Below are 22,115 nucleotides of genomic sequence, written 5' to 3' on the forward strand. Positions count from 1 at the left end.
CCAGGATCTGCTGTTCTCCCCGCTTCAATCTTTATTGAAGGAACAGCGCTAAAAACAGTAGAGGAGTTTAAGTACCTTGGTAGTGTGATAGCCAATGATGGCTCCCTTGACAAAGAAATCAATGCCAGAATCTTCCAGGCCAGCCAGGCACTAGGATGCCTGAGAGTACGAGTGTTGAATCAGCACAGTATCCGACAGTCCATTAACTGAAAGTGTACCAGGCTGTAGTCCTGACCAGTCTCCTGTATGGCTGTGAAACCTGGACCTTGTACAGAAAACATATAAAACTGCTGGAGCGCTTCCCCACACACAGCCTGAGGTCAATACTGCACATTCGATGGCAGGACAGAGTTATGAACCTGGAAGTCCTGGACAGAGCAGGAACCACGAGCATCGAAGCCATGATTCTCAAAGCCCAGCTTTGCTGGACAGGGCACGTCATACAGATGGAGGAGTCAAGGATCCCTAAGCAACTCCTCTACGGTGAACTCTCCCAGGGCAAAAGGAATCAAGGTAGGCCTCACAAGAGGTATAAAGACTGCGTGAAGGCCAACATTTCTCATGCTGATTTAAAACCAGATCAGCTAGAGCAGCGTGCAAAAGACCGAACAGGCTGGTGTGCTCTCGTATGACACACATATGACAACTTTGAAGAGCAGCGACACGTATGCCTCATTGATGCTCGTGAGAGGAAGAAACCAACAGCAGCAGCTGCACCAACAGAGCCAGAACAATTCCCTTGCCCCCACTGTGAATGCCCATGCCATTCAAAGCTTGGATTCCTCAGCCACATGTGAGTCCACAACCGATGAGCCTGTGCAAGCTCAAGACGCCATTGTCAGACACGACAGACTACCTACATCTTTTCTGCAGCCCCCATACGAACCATGAAAGTTCTTCCTTGCTTAATGATGATGACCAATTAAACTGCAAAGTAATGTGGGATAGATTCTACTCTAGAAGGGATTAAATAGTTAATTCAAATTGATAAGCCTCTTCTTCTGTCTGTAAATTATCCCAGAACAGTTCATGACTCACAGGGACATGCAGGTGCATGAAAAGAGACACAGAGAAGGATTTGAGTGGCAGGCCATCATTTTATCAATTATCTACCCACCTCCCACCCCTTGCATCAGAAAAGTAACTGGATCCAGTCCAGGTCCCAGGGTTATAGTTTCCCATCACATAACCCTTAAATCAGGGTAGATTCTCTTTGGCTTACTCATCCCACTTCTGAATCCTCTTCTCCTCCTACTCATGAAAGCCATAGACGGTACCAGCTAGGCACCCCTATCTGCAAAGACTTTAAGAGTCCCTTCTCCAAGAAGCACAGAGTTCACCAGTGAAATCCTGGATCTCATTTATCTCTGGGAGTTGGCCATTTTGGCCCTTCTCTGTACTTGACACTGGCCACAGGTTGTGACAAATTAAACATTCCCATAAATTTGTAATATTAAATATCCAGCTCCCAGTCCCTTTAACCCAACCGAGCCTTCATGATGCTGCAAGAAAGGCAAAAACACCCCACCAGGCCTCTGCCAGTTGGTCCAACAGGAAATATTCCTTCCTGATCCTAAAGGCAGTAACTGATCAGCACCACAGTATTGTACAATTGTCGCTCCTATCATACAGCTAGAGGTAGAGTGGGGTAGCTAAAGAGAACAAGATACTCCTACAGCCCAGGAGGAGGTTTAAATTAATGGGGTGGAAGGAGGAAATGCTCAATCCACTTACTCCCCAGGCAACTGACCAGTGGGAGACAGCCCAGTGAGAAGGAATGCATTCCTGCATTCTTAGGCATGCTTTCCTCCTCTCTTCTGGCTAGTCTAGCTCCCTGTTGTTCTCATCTAGGTAGTCTCCTGGGACAGAGGAGCAGGGGGAGGGGAGTTCTCAGATTCATTAATGTTTGAAAGTATTTAACAAGCATGAAATTTCCAGAGGGCCAGGCTAAGGCCGACGTGTCACTCTTATCGCCTTAAATAGGGTGGAAGCGGGTTTTAAGTGCAAGACTCTTGGTACAAGGGCAGATTTCACCCCAAATAGTTTCTCTAAATAATTCTTGGTCTGTAGGGTCATGAACAGTTTTCTGTGAAAATCTGAGATTCAAAATGGAAGCTGAGTGGCTCATTTTTACTGGTCACACAAGTCACGTGGTGTTATTTCCATATCCAAAATAACCATAACAACTTTTTGTGGCAGGCTTCCAGTGTGAATCCTATTCACTATCTCAGAATTCAGTCTGACAATATTCACTTTAAAGTCACCATCTATGTCTACACTAGCCCCAAACTTCGAAATGGCCGCGCAAATGGCCATTTCGAAGTTTACTAATGAAGTGCTGAAATGCATATTCAGTACTTCATTAGCATGCGGGCGGCCGCAGCACTTCGAAATTGACGTGCCTCGCCACCGCGCGGCTCGTCCAGACGGGGCTCCTTTTCAGAAGGACCATGCCTACTTTGAAGTCCCCTTATTCCCATGAAATCATGGGAATAAGGGGACTTCGAAGTAGGCGGGGTCCTTTAGAAAAGGAGCCTCGTCTGAATGAGCCATGCGGCGGCGAGGCGCGTCAATTTCAAAGTGCAGCGGCCGCCCGCATGCTAATGAGGCACGGAATATGCAATTCAGCGCTTCATTAGTAAACTTTGAAATGGCCATTTGCGTGGCCATTTCAAAGTTTGAGGCTAGTGTAGACACAGCCCATTTCTGCAAATGTTCCTTGTGAGTCAAGTCAGACCAGTGAAAAGCAAATACAGAAAGAGGGATGAATGCAGCCAGCTTGAATTCAGTCTTTTTTCATTCAAGTGAATACTTGCAAGACATGTTTTTGCACTGTTTTAAGAGTTCCATTTTAATCAGAGTATCTAGTCACAAAGCAAATCAAATTTCCTCACAGGTACTGAGCAGCCATTCCTCTTTTAGCACTTTTTTACCTGTCCAGTCAAAAGTACCACCAAAGTAGCCAGAAACCTTTCAGAACAAGAAACCCACGCTGATGATGTGATGTTCAGCATTCAGACTTTTCTTCAAATTTTCCAAAATGAAATTCACCTTTGAGCTGAGACCAGCCCAAAGAATTTTCAACCCAGAATGAACTGACAAAATTACAGAGGTTCAACAAGATCAGCATGTCAAACCAGCTGTCCACAAACAGTGCACACCTGGAGTTTGGGGACCTGGCCTTGGGAGATGGGTACAACAACTGGGATTAGCAGGAGACGGGTGGAAACAGAGAGAACAGGTCAGTGTGAAATCAACCTTCTACCCTGCACCAAGCCTCCATACACACATTATGGCCATGTCTACATAGGCACAAAACTTCGAAATGGCCATTAGCATGGCCATTTTGAAGATTACTAATGAGCCGCTGAATATGCATTTCAGCTCCTCATTAATAATCTTCGAAATGGCCATTAGCATGGCCATTAGCATGGCCATTTTGAAGTTTTGTGCTAGTGCAAACATAGCCTATACATATTGCAGTAGTACCTAGCAGCACCACTCCTACAGCAGGAATCCATTGTGCTAGGCAAACATATGTCAACATTCAGTGTGGTCTACACAAAATGCACAGGCCAGATGGATAGGGTGGAAAAAAAAAAAAAGAAAACCTTCCAAGTTCTTTTATTCCTCACAGTCTGCCACTGCCTGGAAGAAGCTCATAAGGATGTCTATCAAACCCTCAGGAGCTTGGAAATCTCAAAGTAAAGCTGTCAGTCATCCTTACTGGATAAAACGTGAGCCAAAAACTACTGTAACAATGACGTGCTGTTGTGTATCAGTCTGACAACAATACATGAGCCGGCCTGCCAGGTTCATCACCAGCAGCCTTCGTAGGCTGTTTGTCTTCCCTCCCCCACCTCACTGCCAGTCTTTCCAGGCAACCAACCTCACCTCGTCTCCTTGACCACAAGCAAGAATCCATGCGAGGGGGCGGAGAGGCCTTTCTGAGGCCTTCCCTTCCTTACTAAGGGTTCCTCTTTCTAACAGGTCATTTCTCTGGCTGTTTACTTCACAACTACCTTTAATACAGCACCGGGGCGGGGGGGGGGTGGAATCTACACCCACAGCATTACCCCTCAGTTTTTGTTATACAAGGGCAGTTTTGAGTTATTTATTGAAAAAAAAACAAACGAACTGCTTTGGGGACCTTAAAATTTGTCCCTTTTCCCATCTAACTTTTCACTCTTTACTTCCTCACATTCAGCTCTCAGAACACCAAAAAGAAAGGGGAAAGAGAAATTTATGCTGACTGATTGGAAAACAAATCAACTGAGCTGAATGACGGTACTGTAATTCTTTAAAGCTGACTCAGAAAACTATGATTTCTTGACCAAAAAAACCCCTCACCTTTGTGCATATGAGATTTTGTTTAGGAGATTCTTATTTCATACAGTTTTGCTTATTCTTCTCCTCCCCATGATATGATGTGGTCTAAATACCATAAAACTATCACTACTTCAAAAAATTCTAGTTTCTTATTGCTTCTCTGCAAATCATGCACCCATGCAAACTGGCTGATTTTGAAGGCCCTCTTATAGAAACCTATTTTCTCATAAGCACACTAGTGAATTTATTAAAAGTAAAATTTGTCCAACTCTTTGTTATGTAAGCCCAAGAGGTTGGGGGATGCCGCTTATGGCAGATTAATACACCAACATGCGCCAACATAAATCTGTGAAAAGTAGCATAGATATTTTAAATCATTTTTCTACTTCATATTTCATTCTCAGCATTTTTATCTATTTGTTTCTCAGTCCACATTGTTTCCTTTTAAATGTTCCTAGCAGAAGCACTTTTACAAGGTCAACAGCAAAGAACGGCAAACTTTCATTTTGTGTGGCATACCAGGAGATGGAAGTATATGGAGTTACTTAAAGTTTTCCTCCTGATCTGAAAGTTAATCTAAATTCAAGAACAAAAGTATTCATATTTGTCCTTGTATGTCAAGGATTACTACTATTGAAAGTGCTTTCTATTATCAGCTTGTCACTTTCTCAGCTTCTTAATCTCTTTCTTTCTGTTGCTCAATGGCTTCCTCTTACTTTCTTTCCCACTGCAAAAGTAGTCTTTTTTTTCTGTTCTCTTTTCTAATATTCACAAAGTTAAAAGGGGCAGCTCAGCCTGACCACCTGGACATAGCATTGGAGTTTTCTCCCAGGCCTGGCTCCCTGCCAGTTGCCAGCTGTGACATTGTATATGCATCCATCTTAGTTAATTCTGTGCAGTTGGATTGTACTGGTTCTGTTTACAACAACCTTCTGCCCCTCCTGTGTCCAATTTCAATTGTCCTCAACTTTCCTTGTTTAATACTGTTTTGCAAATTATTAAGCACTGGAAGTCCATTAATCACAGTTCATGTCCTGTGTAAGCCCACACAACGAAGGGAAAGAAGGGTGAAGGCCAGGCACGCTCATATCCCTGAAAGAGCTTGGACGGTGGTCCATTCAGATCCCTAACGAGATCATTACTGCTAACTAAATACAAACCTGACCTCATAACCCTCTGGGAAATTATGTGGGCCCTGTGCAAGGCATTAATATGTATCCCACCCCTCATCGGCCACCCCCACTCCCTTGATAGGCTGAAAACTAAACCTGCGATCAAAAGAACTCTAATCACTGCTCTGATTGTAGTAAACCGAGCCTGACACAGATTTCCCTCGGGGCTCAATAGCTACATCAGTGCCACCCCCAGAGCCTGCACCCTTTGCCAGGCTCGCTAGCAGCCAGCAAATTGCAAAGAGTCCCAGCTTTTCAGTTTACTTGACACACTGTGTCTATTTTCTGGACCACCTGGTAGGCTAATTTTAACATGGCACCTGTTCTGCACTCCCACTTCGGCCTCGATCCTCCCACCCGGCCTAAATACCAACTGGAATTCCTCTTAATCCACTGGCCCCCCAAAACATCCCGCATTAACACTGTAAGATGGGGGCTAGTTAATAAAGGATTACACGATTTTACTCTTCTCTGGTGGCACCTGTGATGAAAAACATGGCCAAAAATAATTATCCCTTTTGGCACCATTTGAGCACCTTTTCATGTTTGCTTGTCCATTCACCATAATCAACTAATCCATCCCTGGTCCAAGCATGACGGTTTTACTCAAAGCAGCGTGACAAATCAGACTTTTCTGGCCCACTTAAGGAGAGAGAAACAGTCTGAGGAATCTGTTTGTCTCTTGTCACTTTCAGGCTTTGAAGTCTTTCCATTTCAGAAGAAATTAAATTAAAAAAAAACCTAACGAAACCTTAAAACAGCAACAAGCTGATATTCAACTCAAATGATACAAATAATGTGAGAATAATTATTAATTTTCTGGTTATTTCTATACCAGAAAGTGGGGAAGGTTGATCTGATGTAGAACATTAGAGATTTCACAGCAGGAAGAAACTGAAATGTTTCAGTGTCAGAAATAATTAGCACACCAATTCACAGCAGTTGACAAATGGCAGCATTTTCATGGCCTGGGAACAACCCTAATCTGCAGTGCAATTATTTTGTTTACCCCACCTCGCCACTGAGGAGGGAAGTGTTACGCTTATGACTGGGCAGGGGTACAACAAGAGTAAGTACAAATGAACATTTAAATGCCTAATAAAACATTTCAACAATTTTGGAAGAGAAAATAACATACAACAACAGATCAAACAGATTTGTGTGCATACATACAGAGTTCCAATTATCTTCTGACTAAAACATCTCTTCATAATTATTTTTTCTTCCTGTTGCAATTAGAATTTATACAACTCACATGTTGTATAGCTGGAACAAGGCGGTTTCAAGCAATAATTTTTCTTTGTTCTGTCTGTAGGGGTCAATGTCATGAACAGCAATAGTAAGAAATGAACCGGTCTTTTGTTGCATTACTTAACTGTGAAACACAAAACAGGCACTATCTGCTCAGCAGTCCTGGAACACCATTACTGGCATATATGCCTGGGGACCGAATTGGAAAATATTTAGCACGTAACATGCAGCCTAAAAATTAAGCATCATTGTTTTGGAGAGAAACTAAATATTCCATCTGAAAACCTTCAGCTGTGATATTCCAAGGTCTCTTGGTTTCATAGATGACATACCAAATCCTAATGCAACTGTTATCTGACAGTTACCTGATTCTGTAGTTTGCAAAATTAATGGTATTTAGCCTGTTAGTTTCCTTAGTAACCAGTACAACTATCCATGCATTCCTCAGTTAGTGTGACAAGGTCTCTTAAGCATTTCATATAGTACTTATCTATTTTCTTCCTCTCACCTCTCTCTCACCTTTACTTTAAGCACAGAATGCTACACAATCCACTACAACTAAAGACTAGGCTGAGAGTCAGATTAAAATTATCCCTGTTTGCCCTGACCTCTTTTCTCTGCAGGTGAGAGCGTCCCCATTCACAAGCTAAATGAAGCAGAAATGATGGAGTGTTTGTTTTCCCCGACTTTTCCTCAGCCTGCCAGTAAATTTACAGCCACGAATATGAAGTGTTAATTTAATGTTCCCACTGAGCATCTCATTGTCAACAAAGCCTTCAAACCATAAGAGAGGAAAAGGTTAGCTCATGCAGAAAATGACCCTTATGGTTTGATTGTCTTCTGGTCCAGACTAGCAGCAAGCAAAAAGCTAAGGGCTTTGACTTCCAGCTTAATGCATTTGATGGCAATAAATGGAACCTCTCTACCTTAGCACAGAGAAAGAATCACCTGTAATGCTCACTTATTTATCTTTGCAGGCAATCTACACAAAACCAAAAGAGAAATGGGCCTCTCCTTTCATTCTGATGACTAATTTGACAGCACTGAAAACTTAAACCCTTTATTATGCCAAACTTAAACAAAAGGGGCTTGCTCACTAAAGATTATAACACAGCATTAATGATGGCATGAACCATGAAATTGCTTTCTTCACTAGGTGCTTCAAAACTTCAAGACCTCTACTGATGTGACGTACGGAAAATTGTACCGGCAAGGAGTCTCATGAGCAAAAGATACATTTTTAACATTAAGATTTAAATAAACAAAAGTTTTCCTGAACTTTGTATGACAGAAAAAGGTAGCTGAAATGGAGGGCCTATTCTCATTTACACTTACTCCCTTTTACAGTGCATGCTGATAATGTAAAATACTCTTCAAGTGGGAATCAATTGTATTTACAGGCTAGTAATTAACAAAAAAAGCAGAGCAAAGTAAGGGACCTTTAATGTAAACAAGAATAAGACCCTGTATATATATTTTAAGACACCAGCTTCTGTTTATTCTTAACCTGACAATGGAAGAGAAAAATGTAAGCCTAAAGCAGATATAGAAGAGTAACATTTTCCTTAGAAAAAAAATTCAAGTTTTTATTATTTAAAAAGCAGAATTTAAGAACTATTCAATTAAAGTGTTTAGCTTGGAAGCAACAGTTTTTATTTGTCTTTATGCATTTATTTTTATAGTGTGGCTATTTAATAGGATGGAGAAAACCAGGGCAGCAATCTGATTTGGGTTGGTACCTTTTTCATAGCCACTAATGAGGGTTTGTTTTTTTTCAATTGTCCATTTCCAAGTTGTTTGCATACACAGTGGAGCTGGCCACTTAGGTACTTAACAATAAATAAATAAAAAGTAATCCTAGTATGAACATTAAATAACTTGTTGCTACATGTGAACTACCCACCTAATGTGTATTATGAATCCATACAGCTGCGCGAACATCAAAAGGCACTGCGCAGCTTGCTGATTGGGATCTGTTGTGTTCTAACTACACAGCTTTCCTTGCATTTCAAAAATCCATTCTGAAGTATTTCAAGGGTGTTCGGTGTCCCAGGCCCTTTGCGTATTTATCATGTCTAAGAGTACCACAGCACTGAAATAGCAAAGCCTGGAAGCAAAGCAGAATGTACAGTAACAGAACAACTGACTTCTTGTTCTCCATTTTAAAACACAGCACTTTCATTCATTCTACAGCTAACACCCTTCCCTATGCACATGACATCTGCAGCCTGCACCAAGACACCAGCAGACTTGTGATGGCACTAATGTTCTAAACAAAATTCCGCATTGAACTGCTGTTTGGCGCCTACATTTATAATAGGTCAGATCAAATAACGAGACCCAGAACTTTGTGGATTTTGGAAAACCAGATTCAGATTTTAATATACCTTTTGCTCATTTCTGTTTCAGGCCTTAGTTCTGAAACTGATCCACACTGGCCGACTTTAGCACTTCATTGATGTCAGTGGCACCTGGCACACGTTCAGGGATCTGGCCGGAACAAATTGTGGGATCAATTGCAAACAACATTAAAGCAATAATCAACAATGTGCAAAATGTATTGAGGTATTGCCACTTAAATGGATGGGAAAAAATTTCAATTTCATTCCAGCCTTTATTTTACAGACCCCCAAATTTAAAACAAAACACTTGAATCATCATCTGAAATTTCAGAAACGACGGGCTTTCAGTCAAAAAGCAGTGCAAGCCAAGAGCTTCTGCACAACTGCATAACAGTCACAAGTTTGCAAAAGTCTTCCATATGGAGGGTTTCAAATTGTATTGCAAATATTTGCAATGTTTGCACAGCTCCAGCTCTCTTTCCCATTGCAGGAGTGGGGATGGGGGTCTGAAAATTCCAAAGTAGTGTTGCCTGATTAGCCCACTGGATTTTTTATATTTTATCTAATCTGATTGATTCCAAAGAAATAACATCACCCTTAGATTACTCCGACACTGGAGAGCAGGAGCCTGTCAGCCATCAGCACCAAAGCAATCACTCCAGACAGTAGCTAAGCCCCTTGTCTGTTTTAATTTCTGACTGCCTTATACTCAGGGCCTACAGAGTTTTTAGATGCACCCGCCAGTCACTAAAATCCTTATGCACATAAGGACTTCAGCTCATTAAAAAGATGACAAGGATAATAAATACTGATGTGTTTCAATGTCAATAAACTAAGTCTTGGGATACTAACAGAGAGATAGCCATGTTTGTCTGTACTGGAAATGCTATTGATGTGAAGAAGTGGGTCTGTCCCACCTAATAAATTATTTTGCTTGTCTTTGAAGTGCTACATGACTGCTGATTTGTTTTGTTAACTCTCGGGAGGTATGTTTCCCCCTGAGTAATACTTTACCTTTGTTACCCTACCAGACATTTGTTCTTTTCTACCAGCCAGTGCGTGGCAAGCTTGACTTTAACTTTTATGATGTGAGTTGGCTGAAGTCAGGTTTTTTATAGTAAATTAAGAAGTGATATTGGAAATAAACAGGGTTACAAGAAACACAACAGCTGTGTTGTACGGTTAACAGAAACATTCACCTAGGAACTTCCTGAGTTCTCCTGACATTTACTGTCTCCAGGTCTATTCCGTGGGAATGCAAAAGAACAAAGATTGTCACTTAAACCACTTATCTTCTTTCCTGCAGCCTCTTCCCTGCTGGTCTCCCTGATTCCTACATCAACCCCAAAGCTACCAGTCCATCCAATCCACAGCTGTTAAAATCACCTGTGTTAACAGGGCGCAAACCCATGTCTCGTCTCTGTCTGAATCTCTCCACTGGTTATGCTTTGTGCATCACGTCGAGTTTAAACTCCGTGAGTAAAATGCTGGCCTTGTTGAAGTCAACAGGCGATTTGCAATTGAGACCAGTGGGGCTGAGATTTCACCCCCTTCTTTGCTTCCAAACCCCTGAAAACCCATCTACATCTCACATCTTGTATCCCCTGTCCCTGTTTGTTCCAAAGGTGTCAGCTTTACCGCTACTTCTTTTTCCTCTTCCTGTTCTTGCCTCCGTGACTTTGCCCACACTACCTCATAGGCCTGGGACAACCACTGCCCTCCAAGTACACGACGCCTCCACTATCGCTTTCATTTAAATCCCACACAGTATTATATATATGCAAATAGATATGTGTGTCTATGTCACTGGGCTTTTCTGCTGGCATCTACTAAGCTCTACGAAGCAAGGACTGTCTTTCTTTTGCATCTCGTATGGACTCACGCTGTCAGGGCTCAAATAGTAATAGAAATAATTCATGAAATCCTGTCAGAGCAACTGATTTAGAAACACATGAAACTTGCTGGTCTTGTCACAATGTCCCAGCTGAGAGGAATGAAAAAGGTAAACAGAGCAAGGGATTCAATTTTAAAAAATGATTCTGGTTTTCAGAATCTGAGGTACTGTTAGACAGAGAAAGATTTTGAGTAGGGCACGTTGATTGTTCCCTTTTTTTTTTCCCAAAGTGTACATATAATATCTATATCTGCGTTTAAAGAGATACAGCACTTCTCAGTAAAATATGTATTATTCAGCATGTGCTGGGCTATGCTTAACAATACCATGCTAGAGTTGACTAACATTAAACACAAAAACATCCTGTCTTCGATAATCATTTGCCAGTCATACTGTCAGTTAACAGTAGTCATTTTGAAAGCAGTAATTCATTCTCTACAGTGCTTTCTTAACACAATTTTCAGCCTGCAATTTAGATGATAGGAAAATTACAACCTTGGTGCACTATATTATGTGATATAAATGTTATTGCAATTAAACCAACATGAACCCCCACACACAGACACACAAAACACAAAGATGTTTAGTGCATTTTTTCTTATTTCCTAAAAACCTCAGGGGGTCATCAAATGGGGGGAAAAAGGAAAGATGAATTTACATTAGTACATAGTGACTGCAAATAACAAGAACCCAGAATCAATACAACAACGTAGTTGACATGTTAGCTATTTGGGAGTTTTAGACCAAAGCAAACAAGTTATTTGCTGAGGGCATGCATGGATGGGGACAGACATGATCTGAATTTTAAATACAGCAGAAAAGGCAACTTAGAGCCATGCAGCCTGGCAGCTGATGAAAGAAAGAAGGCCACTTTAGTTCCTGTACTCTCATTGCCTCTGCAAAACTCTGACCCTGATACATCTCCATGCTGGTCTGTTATTGCATCCCACCCCTTCTTCCATGCTATACCAATCAAGCCTCAGGGTCCCTACTGGGTTTCTCCACAGGGTGCATTAGTTTGCACCCGAGGGGTGTGAATTTTAGTGCTCACCAGCTGGCCTGTGTGCACTTTGCTAGTGCATTCTAAATGTTCCCTTTGCATACCCTGGTGCAGTCCACTTTCAAACAGCACTCTATTAACGTGCAGTAGGGAACTTTTAGTGCCCACTAGCAGAGACTATAAGGGCCAGTTAGAGTGTGACACACGAGTGTGCACTGGAATCTTCAGATCAGCTGCAGACTAATGCCTCACATAGCTCAGCCCTTTGTGCGTCCCCTCCCAGTCCTGTCTTCCATGTTGTCCCTACTCATGGATCAACCTCCCACTCTCAATGCAGCGAGAAGATGTTAACAACCTCCTGAAATCAATGAGAGTCTTCATTGGCACTGCCTTCGAATTTAGATCTTGACTCTTTCCTTATAATCAAATCCTTCCTAAAGGCATTGTTTTAATGGCATAAGCGCAAACCCCATTAATCAAATGTCTTCTTTTAGGATTAGGGATTGACATCTGTCACCATAGCATATGAGTACTGTAATCTGTCCTCGATGCAAGACAAGGTGGGGAAAGGGAGAGGAACTAAATTATGTCACCTTGTCAGTTAACAGTAGTCATTTTGAAAGTAGCAATTCATTCTCTACAATCCTTTCTTAACACAGTTTTAAAACAAGCTTGGTTTATGAACAAAAGCATAACAGCCTGAACATAAAAAAGCATAACAGCCTGAACATTTTCTGTTAAAAAGTACTGCAGAAATTTGCTACATTTTTGGCTATTTTCAACATACATTTTCAAGTCACTTTACTGGACAGCCAGAATTTCAATGACATTTGTCCACCAAAAAGTCCAATATTTTTCATGAACATTTCTCCCCATTTTTGATTAGCCATAACATTAAATAAACATATCAACTTACATTTTAAAACTATGCAGCAATGCATCAAGTCAGGTAGGTAACAAACCTAAATATTGGCAGAACCATATTATTGTTATCTTTGTTTCCTTTTTCACTGCTGTTTGTTGCTCTTGTTCACTGAGGCATGTCCATAAATCAGATTTCTGTGGGGCAGGGACCATATCACAAACAAAATACATGCTGTAAATCTAGACGATTCGCCATGACTAGCCAGACTCCAATCTTAGACACACAGAATATTACAGCTGAAGCGTTCTAATTGGCCTTCCCAAAAAGGAATCTGGCCCATTTTCTCACTTGCCTTGATACATACCGCTTTCCTGTGTTCTGGAAATGAAGAAACTTTCCTCACTTAGGAAGGAATCTTTCAGTTTTGGAATTTAAGCACAATAATCAAATGTGTTTCCACTTGCTGTGCAATCATGTTTTTTTGTTTATATGGCGGCACCTCAAGGCCTGAATCAGAATTAAGGTGGTGTACAAATGCAGTGAAAAACAGGCACTATCACATTATTTTATTTTAACTTCTTGTTTCTTTTCCTCTTCCACTGTTTGCAAGAATGTGTTACTAATGTGCCTATAAATAAAAAGGGTTTCTGTACTTACACCAAAGGATATTTGATCTAAAGGAATGCAACCGGCAGGAGGTTTGCACAAAACCTCATTAGCCTCCTGATTATTTTCAACACCTTTCTGAGACAAATCTTTATTACCATGGAAATGTAGCCCCTCCTCAGACTGCAGAGGGAAAAACAGTGGCATTATTTGAGAAATAATATGTGACTGTGTAATAAAAGAATGTGTTCAAGCAAGTTTGTATCTACAACTTAAACTTTTCCATTCCTTGGCTTTCGAATGCTAATAATGTTCTTTTATGGTAGCTTTTTGTATAGAATTTTATAGGATTTTTGTGTGTGTGTGTGTGTGTGTGTGTACACATGCCTACAGCGTGACAGAGAGAGACTACGTTCCTGTAACCAGGGACTATTTCACTAAACTCCTAGAACCCTGTTTGGTTTTAGGAATAAGGGGCTTTCGAAAACTGGAGGGTCCTTTCAAAAGGCCCCTGTCTACATGGGAGGCACTTTTGAATCTCTGTGGACAGCGTTATGCTAATGAGGTGCTGCATATTCATGGCAGCGCCTCATTAGCATCTGCCGAAGTATCTCATCAGCATCCCCCTTTTGAAAGGTGGTGGATAGTGCAGACATAACCATTATGTGATGCGCATACGTACAATGCAACCAAGCTAGTTACATGTACCCAGACTGTATAACCTGCCTCCCTTCTTAGAATCAAAGACTCTTAGAACACTACAACTGGAAGGGACCTCAAGAGGTTATCAAGTCCAGTCTCCTGACCCTCATGGTAGGATCATGCACCATCTAGATCATTGTTAACAGATGCTTATACAACCTGCTCTTAAATATTTCCAATGATGGACATTTTACAACCTCCCTAGGCAATTTATTCCAGTGCTTAACTACCCCAACAGCAAGATTTTCCTAGTGTCCAAACCAATGCCTTAACCTCCCTTGCTGTAATTTAAGCCCATTGCTTCTTGTCCTATCCTCAGAGGTTAAGGAGAATAATTTTTCTCCCTCCTCCTTGTAACAACCTTTTAGGTATCTGAAAGCTGTTATCATGTCCACTCTCAGTCATCCCTTCTCCAGACTAGACAACCCAGTTCTTTGACTTTTCCCTCACCAGTCAGGTTTGCTAGATCTTTAATCATTTTGCAGCTCTTCTCTGGACCTTCTCCAATTTGTCCACATCTTCCTGGTACCCACAACCGGACACAATACTCCAGCTGAGGCTTCATCAGGGCAGAGTCATAGCATTGAGGACCTTCAGCACTAAAAGCCTATGAGCTGTCACAGCTTGAGCTCAAGACCCCAGGTTCCATATCTGGGGCTGTATGGACTGGTACTGGAAGACCTGCAACGCACACACCTCAGTGGGTTATACTCACATTAGATCAGCAGCCACATTTACTGTGTAACAGGCATGAAATTGCTAAAGATTTTTGCAGCACATTACACAGCCCCAACTAGGAAGACTTGCATACCCAATTCACTGTGTTGCTTCAATGAAAAAAGTAAGTCTTTTTATTGACTTGCAAGTCTTAATGCTCCTAAAAAATGCCTTCTTCCTTTCATTTACTAGTTGATATTCAAATGCCAACTAGTATGCCAGAGTCCTGACTGCCATCGGATAACAAGCTAAACAGGAGAAATATAGTGCTGCATTATAAGTTCTCCCATAGAAAATATACAGATAGGCTGGGTCTACATGAGCCCCTTCCTTTCAGAAGGGGCATGTTAATGAGCGGGTTCGAAAGATGCTAATGAGGTGCTGCCATGAATATACAGTGCCTCATTAGCATAATGGCAGCCACGGCAATTCGGAAGTGCAGTTTTCAAATCGTGCACCGCCCATGGAGACGGGGACCTTCCGAAAGGACCCCATCTCCAAGGGGCTTTCGAAAACTGGGGGGGGGTCCTTTCGGAAGGTCCCCATCTCCATGGGCAGCACGTGATTCTAAAGCCACACTTTCAAATCACCACAGTGGCCGTTATGCTAATGAGGCGCTGCATATTTATGGCAGCGCCTCATTAGCATCTTTCGAACCCACTCATTAACTTGCCTTTCTGAAAGGAAGGGGCTCGTGTAGACACAGGGATAGTGAAATGTTTTACGTCTTTCAGAAAATGGCAGAAAACAATGTGTGATAAAGAATTAGCAGCCACATTATTGTCCAAGACACATGAAAAAGGTTTTTCATGACCACATAAATTTACAGTTAGGTTTTCCTTGCAAATAGCTCACAGCTATGTTTTAACGGGGCTTTGTTTAGCCAGACAGCTGTGTCAAACTTGATAACTTTCAGCTGGAAAGGTGTCAGCCATATTGAACACTTGTCCTTGGCAATTTCTAAACTCCCTAGCAGATGCACAAAAAGAAGTAGGCCTGCCCATCAATCAGTTATTCCAAGATGATGTTATAAGATGGAATGTGACTTCTATATGATGAAGTGTCAACAAGAATAAATTATCTTTGAGTGTGTGCCACAGGACCCAAATGCAACATTGCTGACTCCTTCATAGCATTGCTAAGGCTGTAATCAGTATACCTAAACCATTTGAAGAATTAACCAAAGAGATTAGCACAAACCAAACCTGCAGCTCTCTTCCTCTGCCAGTTCTGTATACTTTGAACATGAACAGAAGCACAAGTTCCTAACAAAGGCATAAACCAAAGTAGAAATGGTGAACTCTATTTCTTTATACTTTTGGCGCATTGAATTGGAACAGGGAAACGCATAGGTGCTTGTGTCCTTTGTGACACCAAAGCAACCACTCTAAGCCTCTCTAGGCAAATCCAACAAAAGAAGGATGCTAATAGATAGGATGGTGATGTAAAACCTGAAAATAAAAGAAGCCTTATTGGACTATTGTTCCATGTACTGTGCAAAGAGAGTGCAAGTCTGTGGAGGAGGAGTTGCGGAGAAGAAACAGCTAAGAAGTCACAGCTCCCATTTTCTTGTATTGCTGTAATTACAGAATTACAAAAATAGTCTTCCTAGTTCATCATTTTGAGCACGTGACCCTTCTCCTTTCATCCTTCCACTGGCTCCTCGTTTTCCATTGCATCAAACATCAATTTCTCATCTTTGTTTTCCAGGCCCTTCCTGAACTTATGCCCAAGCTACCTCTCCTCTCTCAGACTCTATCAAAGTGTTGACTTCCGCCTCCACTACATCAATGATACCCGATTCATCACCCGCATCTTAAATTGCCAAAGAAGTGCTTTTGTGCTTCCTTTCATGCTACCCGCATGCTTGCAAGGTGCCCCCTGGAGCCTTCCGTAAGGCCGCCTCATTGTCCTCCTTCTAATCCCTCCTTAAAACTCTCCTTCACCATGAACGCACACAAAAAACATGATAACGGCTGGACAGTTGGTGTGCTGAGAGCACTGCCTGCCATGCTAACCAGTATCAGTTGGCTGCTTCCTTACGCTCACCCAGTCTGCACCCAACCAGTTCCTTAGAGTTAGATGGTTCATGGCAAGGGTCACCAACGCTCCTGCTTTGGCTGGGAGTCTCCCAGAACCAGGCTCAGTCTCCTGAAGGCTCCTGAAGCCAAACTGGGAGAACGGTCACTAAAAGTGCCCCAGTGCAGCACACTCACTACCAGCCCTGGCCCCACGCAGCTTCTGGAAGAGGTTGGCATATCCCTCCACGAGACCCCCGGTGAGGGAAGGGGGCCTCTATGCACTTCCTCCACCGCAAGTGCCAACTCTGCAGCTCCCATTCGCTATTGGAGATAAGCACTGCCCAGTTAGAACCTCATCCTCACCCCTCCTACATCCCAACCTCCTGCCCAAGCCCTGACCCCCCTCCCAAACTCCCCTTCCTCCCAGAGCTCACACCCCATCCTCCACCCCAACATCCTGTCCCAGCCCTCAGCCCCCCATGCCCTAACACCTTCCCAGAACCTGCACCCCTCACCGTCTTCCGTACCCCCACTCCATGCCCCAGCCTTGAATCCCCTCCCACGCCCGTTCTCTCTCTGAGCCTGCACCTTCCCCTGCACCCCAACTCCTTACCACAGCCCTGGGTTCTCTCCTGCACCCAAACTCCCTCCAAGAACCCAGACCCCTCACCCCTGTGGTCCATGATTGCATGTTGTCTGTCTCTGAGATAACCATGATGAGTGAACCTCCAATAGTGGAAGTTACCCAACTACCAAAGCTTTCTTCTATGGGAAGGCCATTTCTTGGGACTTCACCATGCAGCGTTCCCATCAAGAAGCTATTCACAGCTTCTGTGCACCCACTGATTGTTTTCAGTGTCATTATAGCACAGGTTGAACCTCTCTAATCTGGAACTCTCTTGCCTGGCAAACTCTGCAATCGGCATGATTTCAGTTATCCAGACCACCACTTATCACGGGTGTGACCACATTTCCTATGGCCCCGTAAAGTTTGTGTACAGCCATCAGCCCTGGCTCTCAGTATTCTGTGCTGCTATTTAGCTGTAAATTCTCCCTAAATGTCTTCTAAGAGCCCAGTAAGCCGTGGAAATGTTGGTAATGTGCTAGACAATATTGTCCTCCTGTTGTCCAGCAAATTCTCTCCTCTGGCAGCGGTCAGGTCCTGAGGGTGTTGGACGAGAGAGGTTCAACATGTAGAAAGAAAGAGCCTGAAACATGAGGTCTGGTATAAGGCCTGAGGCCTGAACTAAAGTGGTAGTCAGGCTCAGCTAACGCAAGGCAAAGCTAGCAAAAGTAAGGTTGTAAGCAAAAGTCAGGCTCTGCCTGCATGCAGTCTCAAAACCCAGGCATGAGCAGGACTAGTGTTGCAAAAACACATATGTTCCTAGGCACCAGACCCGGATGGTAGCACATTCCATAAGGATGGAACTGGAACACCCTAATACCAAGTGTGGTACAAGAACACGCCCCAAAGATTACAGGAACATATTGGCCTCTCTTAGAGATAAGGTCAGGGTGATAGGGAGATGAACAGAGAAATTCTGATCAAACCAACATGTGTCCAAGGTAAAGACTGGTAACTATTAGAGGGGCGTGGTTGCAGCAATGCATAAAAAGGGTCTGAAAAGGAGTGTTTGGCCAGCTGAAGAGGAAATGCAAAGTACTAGTAGCATATATATTGGCATTAATACCATACTTTGCCAGCAGTAGACTTGGCCAGGCACCTTTGCTACCAAAATAGATTTGTGGTCTTCCTGGGTGGATAGCCAGAGTCTGATGTGTCAGCCGTTAGCTAGTGGGATACAGATGGTTACAATAAGCCATCTACACTTGCCATCTACATCTACACATCTACAATAAGTCATCTACACTTGCTCCCAGCTTTGAAGGGGACATGGTAATCAGGGCTACAGGAGATTAGTAATGAAGTGCTGTGGCGAATACGCAGCACTTCATTAGGCTAATTTTCCCCCCACGGCAACTTCGAAGCGTCAAACTTTGCAGTGCATACCAAGCAGGGAAGCTAGCATCTCTTGGCCAGTCTAGATTTCATTTCTCCATGCAGCATAGCACTCTCTGAGCCACTCACTTGCAAATAGTTCCAATTAACCAGATTATTTAATGATGGGTGTTCATTAGTTCTACTTCCATTGCAGTGTTCATGTATAAGCCAACAACAAGAGATGCATGAATCTGTCTGGGGTCGGCAGTCAACCCTTGTACTCCTCAATATCGCGAGGAATAAGGGAGGTTGATGGAAGAAACTGAGAAACTCTCCTGGCAATCTCCTTCTGTGACGACAGCCAGGTAAGTTGATTGCAGATAAGAATGTAAGAACATAAGAACAGCCATACTGGGTCAGACCATAGGTCCATCAAGCCCAGTTTCCTGTCTTCCAACAGTGGCCAATGCCAGGTGCCCCAGAGGGAATGAACTGAACAGGTAATCATCAAGTGATCAATTCCCTGTTGCCCATTTCCAGCCTCTGGCAAACAGAGGCTAGGAACACCCTCCATGCCCATCCTGGTTAATAGCTACTGATGGACCTATCCTCCATGAATTTATCTAATTACTTTTTAAACTCTGCTATAGTCTTGGCCTTCACAACATCCTCTGGCAAGGAGTTCCATAGGTTAACTGTGCGTTGTGTGAAAAAATATTTCCTATTGTTTGTTTTAACCTGCTGCCTAATAATTTCATTTGGTGATACCTAGTTCTTGTGTTGTGAGAAGGAATAAATAACATTTCCTTATTTATGTTCTCCACACAAGTCATGATTTTATATACCACTATCATATCCCCCCTTCATCATCTTTTTCCAAGCTAAAAAGTCCCAGTCTTATTAATCTCTCCACATATGGCAGACACTTCATACCCTTAATAATTTTTGTTGCCCTTTTCTGAACCTTTTCCAATTCCAGTATTTTTTTTCGAGGTGGGGCAACCACATCTGCACACAGTATTCCAGATGTGGACATACCATGGATTTATATAGAGGTAATATGACATTTTCTGTCTTATCATCTATTCCTTTCCTAACGATTCCCAACATTTTGTTAACTGTTCAGACTGCTGCTGCACATTGAGTGGATGTTTTCAGAGAACTACCTATAATGACTCCAAGATCTCTTTCTTGAGTGGTAACAGCTAAGTCAGACCCCCCTTATTCTATATGTCTAGCTGGGATTATATTTTCCAATGTGCACTGCTTTGCATTTATCAGCATTGAATTTCATCTGCCATTTTTGCCCAATCACCCAATTTATTAAGATCCTTTTGTAGTAGATAAGTCGATTCTAGCTATGCAGTTGCTGTAGATAGAATTGCATATCTACAAGTGACTTACCTGCTTCATGTAGGATGGCCCTAATTTCTTCTACCTCCACTCAATGTCTCTGCTAAGGTCAGTAAGCGAAATTCTGCTCCCCATGGCACACACAGAGCTCACACTGGTATCAGTGGAAGTTGCACCAGTGCATTTGAAAGCCACTATCTTCTCAGTGCCATGTGACACTGCTGATGGTTGCCTCTTTCACATCTGATTCTTCCAAGAAAGAACTTCAATTTCACTTCTAAAAAGCATGAGTTTGCTGCAGATTTCTATATTCACTTGCAATTATTTCCTAAACAAGAAACCAAGGTGAGCCAGCCCACACACACACTGCTGCAGAATTAAAAATTATTATGACGTAAAATTGACAGCCTTCAGCTGAAGCTCCTGCATGTGTAAGTTAAAGACCTTCTTCACTCCACCATAAAAGGTTGCTCAGTGGTGTTTTCAGAGAGAACCAAGTTCCTCACTTTAGCTTTGAAACCCAGCCAGCATCTGAAGAAAAATATTATTTCCTCGGCAATTTAGCAAGCTCAACAATCTCAAGAAATATAATCTTGAGCAACTTGACATTCTAGAAGACTTAAAACTAAATTTTTTCTCTCTCTCTCTCACACTCACACTTTTTTTCTGTTTGGCTTACTAGACTTGGGTATTTGGGAAGTCCAGACAGTTTTGAATGTAACTTTTAGGTTCTTTGAGCATCCCTGATCTCAGAGGAAAGCACAGACAACAGTTATGGAAACCATTTGTACCCTGGATGGTTTTCAAAGGGTTTCAGAGACACTTGCCGCCTGGTGGCTTTTACTGTACATCTTTGGGAAAATACAGCCATTTGGGAGGAGAAAAAATATCTTAAAAGCAGCTGAAAAGAGAAGACCGTGTACTTATCTCTGAGGGGAACTTTCTATAAATATATGGCATTCAAAAGTACAGTGCACCATTCAGGTCCTCATGCTTAGATGCTCTTGAGTCCTTCAAAAGCACTTTTTCTTTTACCATGTGACTAGTCAGCAGAAGAAAATCAGCCTGTTTACATAACAGCTGTTAGTGCTAGCTTTGACATATTACTCCTGAGCCATACATCTATAATGGGCTTTTCAAATGTGTTGCCATGTTCAGTTGATTAGTTGTGGGTGATATGAAATGTCAAACTATTAGCCTTGACAACTACTGCCAAGGTTACTATCTTCTGGAAATATCTTTTTAACCATATATGTAAGTGGAAAAGGTGATGCTCAAAATACGAAGTGATAATAAGTATGAATTACTGAACCCAAACCAGTGAAAGCTTTGTTTCCAGTTTTCTTTGTTATGCATGTCCTCGTTAGTCTCTGCAGTGAACATGCCCTTGCAGGGTTATGTGCAATGACAACTGAAATTGCAAAACTGTAGAGGGGAAAAAAGGGAAGCTCCTTACCAGCAGTGCTCTAATATCGCTTTTAACCAACAAGACACTACGAGACCAATCCTATTAGAGAGGCTTCTGCGTGTCACCCTTATTATAGGCACAAGACCCATTCAAGGACACAGGATGACTGCATACGAACCACACTGCACAACCCACACTGAAAGAAAATCTTATAATGGTGGGGCTTGGGAAACTTTGACTCAGCTCAGTTACCAGATCAGTCACAGACTGCATGTGTGACTTCAGACAAGTCTTCATCTGCCTTAGGTCCTTCTCTCCAGTAATACTTTTATAGCATTCCTTGTCTATTTTATAGTCATAATTCCTTCTCGGCAGGAACTGTTTTTTACTATGTGTTTCTGCAGCACCTACCAGCACCGTAATGGGGCCCTGACTAAGGTAGCCCTTGAGACAATGATAGAACACTACAACACTAAAACTGGAAGAGACCTTGAGAGGTCACAGGCTACATCT

General features: G+C 42.4%; 1 protein-coding gene across 4 annotated transcripts in view; it reads right to left on the minus strand.

Moving 5' to 3' along the window:
- Positions 1-22,115, minus strand: part of LOC142010170 (bifunctional protein GlmU-like) — a 62,174-nt gene that overhangs the window by 24,035 nt on the left and 16,024 nt on the right. Inside the window, exons 1-2 of one of the 4 annotated variants that reach the window (XR_012644707.1) lie at positions 12,905-13,025; positions 8,656-8,859 (exon numbers count right to left, since the gene is read on the minus strand). The exons of 1 other annotated variant lie outside the window; for it this stretch is intronic. The gene's annotated coding sequence lies outside the window, so the exon portion shown is untranslated. Of the gene's footprint in view, positions 1-75; positions 185-8,655; positions 8,860-12,904; positions 13,037-22,115 lie in introns of those variants that run through there. 2 more of the 4 variants (XR_012644708.1, XR_012644709.1) reach the window with 2 other exon arrangements.

The sequence above is a fragment of the Carettochelys insculpta genome, chromosome 3, assembly GCF_033958435.1.
Source record: "Carettochelys insculpta isolate YL-2023 chromosome 3, ASM3395843v1, whole genome shotgun sequence".
NCBI lineage: Eukaryota > Metazoa > Chordata > Testudines > Carettochelyidae > Carettochelys > Carettochelys insculpta.